Source organism: Sphaeramia orbicularis, chromosome 7 (assembly GCF_902148855.1).
Source record: "Sphaeramia orbicularis chromosome 7, fSphaOr1.1, whole genome shotgun sequence".
Lineage (NCBI taxonomy): Eukaryota > Metazoa > Chordata > Actinopteri > Kurtiformes > Apogonidae > Sphaeramia > Sphaeramia orbicularis.
Window position 1 is genome coordinate 53,596,396 of NC_043963.1, and position 10,061 is coordinate 53,606,456.

Sequence of the window (10,061 nt, forward strand, 5' to 3'; positions counted from 1 at the left end):
GCTAACCATCACAAACCTTGGTGTTAAAGTGGATGCTGAACTCAAGTTCGACTGTCAGATCAGTTCAGGTATTAAATCCATTTTTTTCCAGTTGAGGCTGCTGGCCAAAATTAAACTAATTCTTTCTAGGCAGCACTTTGAAATAGTCATCCATGCCTTTGTGACCACCAGGCTTGATTATTGCAATGCACTTTATGTGGGGGCTAGTGGCTCCTCCGTCACCTGTCTTCAAATAGTGCAAAATGCTCCTGTATGTCTTTTAACTGGTACACCAATGACCTCATGGCAGCAGATTCTGGTTTACTCACCATCCTCATCCTCCTTGATTTGAGTGCAGCCTTTGACACCATCTGTCACAACACCCTTCTCAGTAGATGATCAGACTGGTTTACATCTACCTCTTTGGCCGTACTCAGTTTATTCCAATCAAATCTTTCACATCCCACCATTTTATTGATTTATTTTACCTTTCTTTAACCAGGAAGTCCCATTGAGATTAGGAATCTCTTTTACAAGGGAAACCTGGCCAAGGTAGCAGCTATACAAAGTCCAGAAAACATGATATTCTGTTCATGCTTTCTTTTCTTATATTCATGATTAAGTAGGTCTTATGTATTTTATTTTATTTTATTGTAATTTTGTTTGTTTTGTTTTTTCTCTCTTCTGCCCAGTTTACTCAGTTGTGGTTGTAGTTATTGTTACCATTATAATTATCACCATGGTTGTTACTGTTTGTATTGTTGATATTATCTTGTGAGGGTCTTCACCACCTTCTTCTTTCTGCCCCCCCCCCTCCATGTCAGGTCCAGCATCGAAATGTGAATAAAAAAAGACAGGAAAAAAAGTCCAAAAAACGTAACTATTCATCCATAATGGCATCAAGAAAAACAGTGACATTCCTCCTTCACTGCATTCTCCATGATACATGATATTTCCCCGTTACTTCAGGTGTGCCCCAAGGATCTGTACTGGGGCCCCTCCTTTTTATCATCTACCTCCTTCCCCTTGGCAATATATTCCGTAAATATAATGTCAACTTTCACTGTTACGCAGACGACACCCAGCTCTACCTCATTGTCTACCACAGTGTTTTTCAACCTGAAATTTCTAGTAATTGATTTAAAAAAAAAAACTTACTAATGAAAAATCTATGGTGACTTGACAGAGCCAGTCCCAATCCATAAAAGACTAACTGAAGCTGAAACTGCAGCACTGTGGTACTATTTATGTGTCAAATGTTCATTGTGGTCAGTTTCAGATGCTGCAGCTCTTTCATAATTCATAGTTTGAGTTCTTGTTTGTTCAGTATTAATTGTCAGCCTTGTAAATCCAAGCTGGACTGACTGTACAGATCCTGACCAAGGAAAATCCAATTCTACCTCTGTGCAGTAATCTACACCTGGATTTGCTGCCTCCGTCCACAATAGTATACATTATATAGACTAAATGTGTCTAAAACTAATGTTTATTTGCAACATAGTATAGCAAACTGTTACATAATCAAAAACAAATTAACTTCAGCAAAAATTTAAAAAAAATTCTCCGTTTTGAATGTCTGGGGTTGCCAGAAATTTGTGATGTTAAAATGGGGTCATGAGGCAAAAGAGGTTGGGAACCACTGGTCTTCCAGCTCTACCTCACTGTCGACCAGCTCTACCTTACTGTCGACCAGCTCTACCTCAGTGTCGACCAGCTCTGCCTCACTGTCGACCAGCTCTGCCTCACTGTCGACCAGCTCTACCTCACTGTCGACCAGCTCTACCTCACTGTCGACCAGCTCTGCCTTACTGTCGACCAGCTCTACCTCACTGGCTGCCCATACATTTTAGGATTAGTTTTAAAATTATTTTATTTACTTTCAAATCCCTAAATGGTCATGCCCCACCCTACCTCTCCCAGCTGCTGCAGCTTTATACACCTCCCCACTCTTTCAGGTCAGCTGATCAACTGCCCCAATGTACCAAAAACTAAGCTTAAGTCATTTTTCTGATGTGGTGTTGTGTTCTCCCCCAGTCCTGTAGGGGTGCTGTGTTTTCTTTTGCTATTTTGTCCTCCCATGCAGGAAGGTGCTGATTGGTGGTGCCAGATAGACCAGCCTTTAAGCCTTGGCTTTGAGCTTGGGAGTTGGGAGGGGACAAGGAGAGCATATTATGTACGTCCTGGTTAACCCCAAGGCTGGGTCATAACAATTATTTTTATTATTCTATGTAGTTTTCTTTGGTATTGGTTTGTTGTTCTTGTTTTCTGTTGTTTTTAATTTGTAAAGCTTTTTATGTTTTTAATCTATTCTTGTATTTTATTCTTTTGTTTTGGTTTTAATTACTCTTCTGTACAACACTTTGGTCCATTGCGGTTGTTTTAAAGTGTTTTACAAATAAAATTGGGTTGGATTTGCAGTGAACCGGAGAGCTCTATTACAATGTTGTTGTACTTGGTACAATAACAGTAAAGATATTCTGATTAAATAAAAGTTTATTAGCTTATTTGTAGTGTTTTTGTTCCAGCAAAGTCTTTTATTCTGATACTGAACAAAGTGACAAACTACTGTCCCTGTGTCACAATATATTTATGTTCATAGAAACTTATCATTAAAACATTTTTTATCCAATATTGATCACAACTGATCACAAGTTTAACATCAGAACTAAATCCCTAGGTTTCATTTAGGATCAATTTCTCATGAGAACAGCATGTTTTGTACATTTGCGTAAAGTGAATAAAAATGATGTTCATTTTGAGTCCCTGTGTCACACAGCGCTAATTTTAGTATTTTTACCCCAAATTTTATTTGTGTAAATTGTAACATGTCATGTGAAAGTATTTACTGAGACCTATTCACACATGTGTTAAACATGGAAATAAGTTATTTAGATGGATGTACATGAAATGCAGAGAATGTGGACTACAGGTGAGGAGAGAGGATTGGCATTCAAGTAACTGTACATCCAACTATACCTGTGAAGCTGTCCGGAGTATTGCAGTTGATTCTTAATGAAATCAACCAGGACCATAAGATTCGATTATGGTTTGCAACGAGAAAGTTGTTTTCACTGAAGAATTTTTTTTAGATGTCTCATCTAACCTTTAAGTGATTTATCACCATTTATTTATAATATTATCCTCTGTATTTTGTAGTTTATCAACATAAATCGAGTATTTTCCTGTATTCAATTCACTGATCATATAGATGTTCATAAAAGCTCAGATTAAAGTTGAGGGTTATAGAATCTAAAACAGAGAAAACGGCAGAAAAAGGGACTTTTTCAGTAAAATACAGTCAAGTAAAAAATTATTAGACCAGTCTTTTTTTCGTCAATTTCTTGTTCATTTTAATGCCTGGTACAACTAAGGGTATATTATCTGAAGAATGCAATAAACATGACAAAAAAATGCAGATGATTCTATAATACTTTATGTCCTGTTTGACATGCTGAAGCTTAATTGTATTCCCAGGGTATATAAGAGGCCATGTCATGTCATAAGCAGCACTGCACATGCAAAGGCCTAGAGTGGTTTCCCGCTTACATTCAAGCCATAGCACAACTCAGAAGTTATCAGCTCACACATAATGCCTAAAAAAAAAAATTATGTGAAACCACAAAAGCAGCCATCTTGGCGCTGCTGGAAATTGGCATGAGTGAGAGACGGGTAGCGAAAAAACGGAAGATCTCCAAGACAGCCGTACTTTACACCAAGAAAAAACAAGCCGAACATGATACTACCAAATTGCTAGCTGGTCACGGTTGGAAATGTCTTTCTACCCCATGAGATGACCGAGCACTCAACTGTTCCTGTGTCAGGAATCGTCATCAGACCTCCAGGGACCTTAAAAATGAGTGGGCACTGTCGAGAAATGTGACTTCTTCAGCGAGGACAGTTCAAACTGACTTCTTGAAGCTGGTCTGAAGTCACACGGGGCACGGAAGAAACCCTTCATCAACGAAAGACAGAGGAAAGCCCAGTTACTCTTTACTGGGGATCACAAATATTGGACTGTTGATGATTGGGCGAAGGTTCTCTTCAGTGATGAATCCCATTTTCAGTTGATGCCAACTCCAGCCGACTTACTGGTTAGAAGGAAAACTGGAGAAGCCTTCTGAAGAAGTCTTAGTCTTAGAAGTCTTTTTAAGACTTTTTCATAGAGCGTCCTCAGGCAGTGAGACTGGGCATCCACACATCCTCTACCATCACACTGAACACAGGCGCACCACAGGCCTGTCAGGATCCTAGTGTTTTTCTTGTGTTGCCCCTCCCTTTTGTGGGTGTGTGTCTTGTTTGTTCTTTCCCTGTCTTGTCTGTGTGTGTTGTCTGGAGCTGAGCAGAGCCGGGGTTCACCTTTCACCCACATACCTGCACTCCATCTGCAATCAAGCCACCTGCCTCCAATGAACCATTTCACTCCTCTGTATTAAGCACAACTCATCACCAGATTGTCAGCTAACCTCAAGTGGTAGTACATGAAGTTTGGCTCTGTAGTTTTTGTCTTTGTTACTTTCCTGTTTTTTGGTTAATCTAATTGAGCTCTTTTTCCCAGTTCCTGCCTTGGCCTACTTCCTCCCTGGACTCGACAGCCACCTTCATCCATCTCCAGCTCAAGCCCGCTTCTGAACAATCATTGAAGATTTGTCATTTTTACAAGTTCATCTCTTGTCTGTTTGTCTGCATCATGGGTCCATCTCTCACCAAACTTATAACAAGGGCTGTATACTCAGACCCATCCCATACTCTCTGTTGACACATGACTGTGTCCTTGGATTTGACTCCAACACCATGGTGAAATTAGTAGACATGACAGTGATCGGGCTGATCACTAACAACAAGGAATCAGCCCACAGAGCAGAGATATCTGACCTGGTGGACTGGTGCTCAGAGAACAACCCATCTCTGAACCCTGGAAAGACCAAAGAACTGATCATCAACTTTAGGAGATCCCAGGTTGATGACTTCACCCCAGTTTCCTTCAGCTGTGAGAGAGTGGAGAGGGGGTCCAGTATCAGGTTCCTGAGAGCACACATCTGAGGACCTCACCTGGCGAACACACACCACTGCACAGGTGAAAAAGGCACAGAAGTGGTTGTTTTTTCTGAGAACTCTGAAGAAGGATGGACTACCACAAGAGATGCTGGTGACTTTTTAACGCTGTTCTGTAGAGAATATTTTGATATACTGCATCTGAACGTGGTACCATAACTGCTCTTCAGTGGAAAGGCTGTCCAGGGCGTTGTCTAGTGCACAAAGAGTCAGTGGGACCCAACTGCCCACACTGGAAAAGATCTACACCATCAGGTGTCTCAGGAGAGGAACCAGCATCTGCAGGGACCCCACACACCTGGACCATCACCTTTTTGAAGTGCTGCCATCAGACAGGCACTATAGAGCCAGCTCCAGCCACACAACAGTTTCTATCAAAGAGCTGTGACTGCTCTGAACCAAACCACATAAACATGGACACTTTATAATGTAACTGCATTCTGCTGCTATGTAAATAGTAATGGAACCCATACACAGAGGAATTCCACTATTCACTTTATTAGAACACTTGATAATACTTGACAAGACTTGACTGTTTTTGTAATTGATGTATTTTACTCTGAGCACTTTACAGAACATAAAAACTAATTTTGTTGCACTGTACTGTGGTATTTTACAGTGACAATAAAGCATATTCTATTCATGTGTTTCTAAAAAGGAAATTAATGGAGAAAAAGTCTGGATGATGAGAGGCAGGAGGGAACAGGTAAGACTGGAGTTTGTCTGACCAGCTGAGTTGAGCTGAAGTGAGCTGCACTCTGACTGTACATGCTTCTACTTCACCTGTGTTTTTCCTCTAGATGGAGCTGTTGCTTTATAAGGACAGTCACAGATTATTATCCATTTACTGTATAGTTAATGTGCTCCAGGGTGCAGTTCTATTCCAGCTGAGCTCTGGCACATTGGGTTTGCAGTGTACAGAAATACATCTGTACACTGTAAGACCGGATAAGTTGAATTTACTTTAAAAATTTGAGTAAACCGGTTACCTTAAAAAATGTAAGTAGTGAATAATGAGAACTTGAGGGTATTAAACTTAAATACTTGATTTGAATGGAATTGTTATTTTAAGTACAACACACTAAATGCCAAGTTAATTTAACGTAAAATTTGTCGCAATGTCAATTGCTTTGTATAATCATTAGACTTAATATCATCAGTTCATTGTACTCAACCTCAAGTTGATTTAAATTAATATCTTTTGCAATATATAAGTACTTTGTGTAATATTTAAACTTCACATATTAGAGCATGGATGGAAATTAGCTCAGTATCATTTATCAGTACAGGAAATGCTTTCAATTTGACAAGACATTAAGTTTTCTAATATACAGAAACAATTGTAGATGAACAGGAAACCTGTTGTTCTTCCTCTGGCTCTGACTCATGGTGCAGCTCTACAAAATACAAAAACAAACACAAAAAGGCCAATAAACACTGCCATACACACATTAAGTCAAAATTAACACTAATATCTCAACCCCACTGAACCCCTGCACAGAAAAATAACACATTTTCAACAACATGCCCAATAACAAAATCAAACAAAATGCCCAGTGTTTTTCCTCAAGATGGAGCTGTTGCTTTGTAAGGACAGTCACAGATTATTATCCATTTACTGTGTAGTTAATGTGCTCCAGGGTGCAGTTTTATTCCAGCTGAGCTCTGGCACATTGGGTTTGCAGTGTACAGAAATACATCTGTAAAGTTGATGTTCTGACATAAGGTTCACCAGCAGCCACGCCCCCATGTGATCAACTTATCCTTAAATGTGAAGTGTTTCAGCTTCCACTCACTGTACATTTGGAAAAATGCTAAAAGTGGGTAACAGGCTGAGGGGGAAGTTTGGATGTGTTAGAGAGTACAGATACAGTACTGCACTAAAGTCCTGGGCCAACATTAGGTTTGTTGGTTCAGTAAAGTTGTCATGGCAACACGTGCATTTCTGTTTCTGTATTAAGATACAATCTGGAAATATGTGCACAGCAGTCAAAACAAAAGTTTCAGGGAAAAAAAACAGCTTCTATAAAGCCCCCTTTGTATTTTTCATGTCTTGCACCCTTTTGTTCAGACTGATTTTCGGATGTTTTCTACCCAGTTTCATTCAACACATCAGGTTTTAGCTGTGCTGTTTCTTGTCACGGGGACAGAGGTCATACTAAACAGTGCTTTAGTGACTTTAAAGCAGCATATGACTTTCATCACATTTTTTTTTTTTTTCAAATTTGTAAAACCTGAACACACCTGAATCACTTCCCTCATGGTGAACATCTTCAAAGATGACTCCATCATAAACACAGCCCACTTGTTTACATAACAAACCAAAACCTCACTCAGGTCTTTTCAGAAATTTTGTTGTGAAGTGCATTGTGGGAATGGAAATTCCATGCAGCGACCAAGCAAAAGCGTTGTCAATTCTGGAAAAAAACAAGCCAGATCGCTACAACGTAAACTCCTCCGGTCCACCTGGGTTGTTTTAAAGAATGAGTCTAGTCGGTGGATGGAGGTAAAGGCCACATTTGGGTTCAGCACTCACCAAGAGACAGCAAAATTGCTGTTGTGTGGAATTCCCATTCCCACAATGCACTTAGCGACAAATTTCCAAAAAGTCCCAAGTGACATTTCGGTTTCCATCATTTTCAAACAGGGCCGTGCAGAGAGCTATAAAGGGGCAGGGGCTCAAACTTCCAAAAGGGCACATGAAAACAAATAACCACCAATTACATATGATTTGAAATGTTTAATACATCATTACACAAAGTATACATTTTTACATTAGTTTGGCAGACAGCGACAATAACAATATGAAATAACTTACGAAGTTGAATAAAGTGATAAAATTAGGTTTGAAATTCTTTCTTGTTGTGGCCTCCTTGCAGGCCAGGTGAAGACCACTCTGAAAAGGATGGTCTCACTGGTCTTGAATAGTCCCCATCCCAAATGTGGCAAGTTCTGGAACTGCAGACATTTACAGGAAGATAATTAATGTGTGTGAATGGTGTGCCTAATGCCCATGAATAGTATGGAATGTTATTCCTTATATTGTGCTTACCTGTAGTACTTTTTTTCACCCAGTTGGTAAGGGATCTGCTACTTTTAGCAGCTTCAAGTAGCTCCTTTCTTTTTTGTTTAATGTATCTTTGTTTGAGAGGCATCTTCAAACTAAATTAAAAAACAATAAAATATATAAGAAATACAACAAATACACCAGTGGCGATTTCTCATAGACTGCAAGGGAAGCCCGGCTTCCCCTAAAATTACAAAAATTAAATGGTTAAATCTGTTCGATTGTGTTGACATTTTATTGACTACATATGTGTTAGAACACGTTCATCTCAAAGATGAGTTCGTTCAGAATCAGCTTTATCACAAATCAACAGAATCGATGTTGTTCACTTCTCCTCCATTCTCATGTCTGTGTTTTCTCCTCCATCTCTGCTCAGTGCATTTGTCCGTAGACTGTGTCCGTCTCTGGGCTTCAATGGGACTGAGTGGAACAGTTTTTTTTCATTGCCTCAAAACTGGACGGTAATTGGATAAATGCCACGATGTTGTCCCGCCCCCGGACGCCGGGCGTCTCTGGGGGTGAATGGAGCTGTGGGCGGAGCTCGGCCGGGCTGGACGCCAGAATCCCACGTGCTGATTGGAGGATCAGTTGAAAGGCTGAATCCCGTTTGATTGACAGCTGTTTTCAGATCTGCTCCTTCACTGACACAGTTCAGTTTAATACCGTCACACATTCTGCTGTGAAATGGAGAGAGAAACCACTGCGAAATTACTCGTTCATTTCTTGCACTGTAAATAAAACACACTCATTGGACTTCCTTGTTTCAATTTAACATAATTTCAGCGTTTTCTTGTTTCAGTTCCATAATTTAATCATTTCTTGTTCGAGTTTAATATCGTTTTGTAGATAGTTAAATCAATCAAACTGTCGGCTAGGTCGGAGTGAAAGGAGCATCTGTAGTTTAAAAAGGTTGAAGTCTAACACCTGCAACACAATGAGCCAAGGCAATCTAAGCAGCCTGGCTCTGCTGGACATTGAGAGGACACTGGTCCAGTCCCTGGAAAAGTCACAGACTTGGTACGATAAGGTCACTGAGCATTTTCTTAAAAAGGAATGGAGGGCCGAATTTATGTTTAAATAACTTGACAATTTTTTTTAAATTTTTTTTTTTAATGTAAGCCGACAATGAGCTTCCCCTGTCTGAAAGACGAGCAGCCGCCACTGAAATACACCCACATACACACCATGCACGTGAAGTTTTTTTTATTAATCATGAATGAATGTAAGGGGTGAGTGTGTGGTTGGTGGTGGGCAGATGTGGCTACAACAGTAGTTTGCCACCAATGTGTATGGAATGAACACAAAATCCAATGAAAAATGTCACTGAGTTTCCAAAAAAGATATATAATACTAATGCTACATCTTCATCATCATCATTATAATTACAATATTTATTATTATCATACAGTATTATCATCATTAGTATCATTATCAGTATTATTATCATTCAGTATTATGTTACGCCCCGGCTAGGGGACCCAGGGTGCAACACGAAGTTTGTGATCACTTTTCCTCACTCCCAAGCCATAGAGAAGGAAACCCTGGACACGGGTTTTGCAAGTTTAACAAAAAGGTGATTTATTTTACAAGGTGCAACATAAGGATATTGAAAACTAGACAGAAAGGTAACTGAAACTTCAGGGTGGGCTCTGGCCAAAACAACAAACAAAACTGCGCTAATAAGAAATTAGGCTGACCTGCAAAACAAAAGAAACCAAAATACAAGGTCTAACCTTCCTACCAAAAACTGGAGAAAACGAGATAAAACAAACAGGGCAGCCCACCCCTACTTCTGAACAGGACTTCTGGCAGAATGGAGGCAGGGTTGGGAGTGGAGGAAGAGCGACACAGGTCCGGCCCAGCTCCGCGGTCTTTAAAGGTCCGCCTCCCGTTGCTGCTCCAATCACGGGGATGCATTTGGCTCGGCACCTGCAACATATTATCCACTCACATACAAAACAAA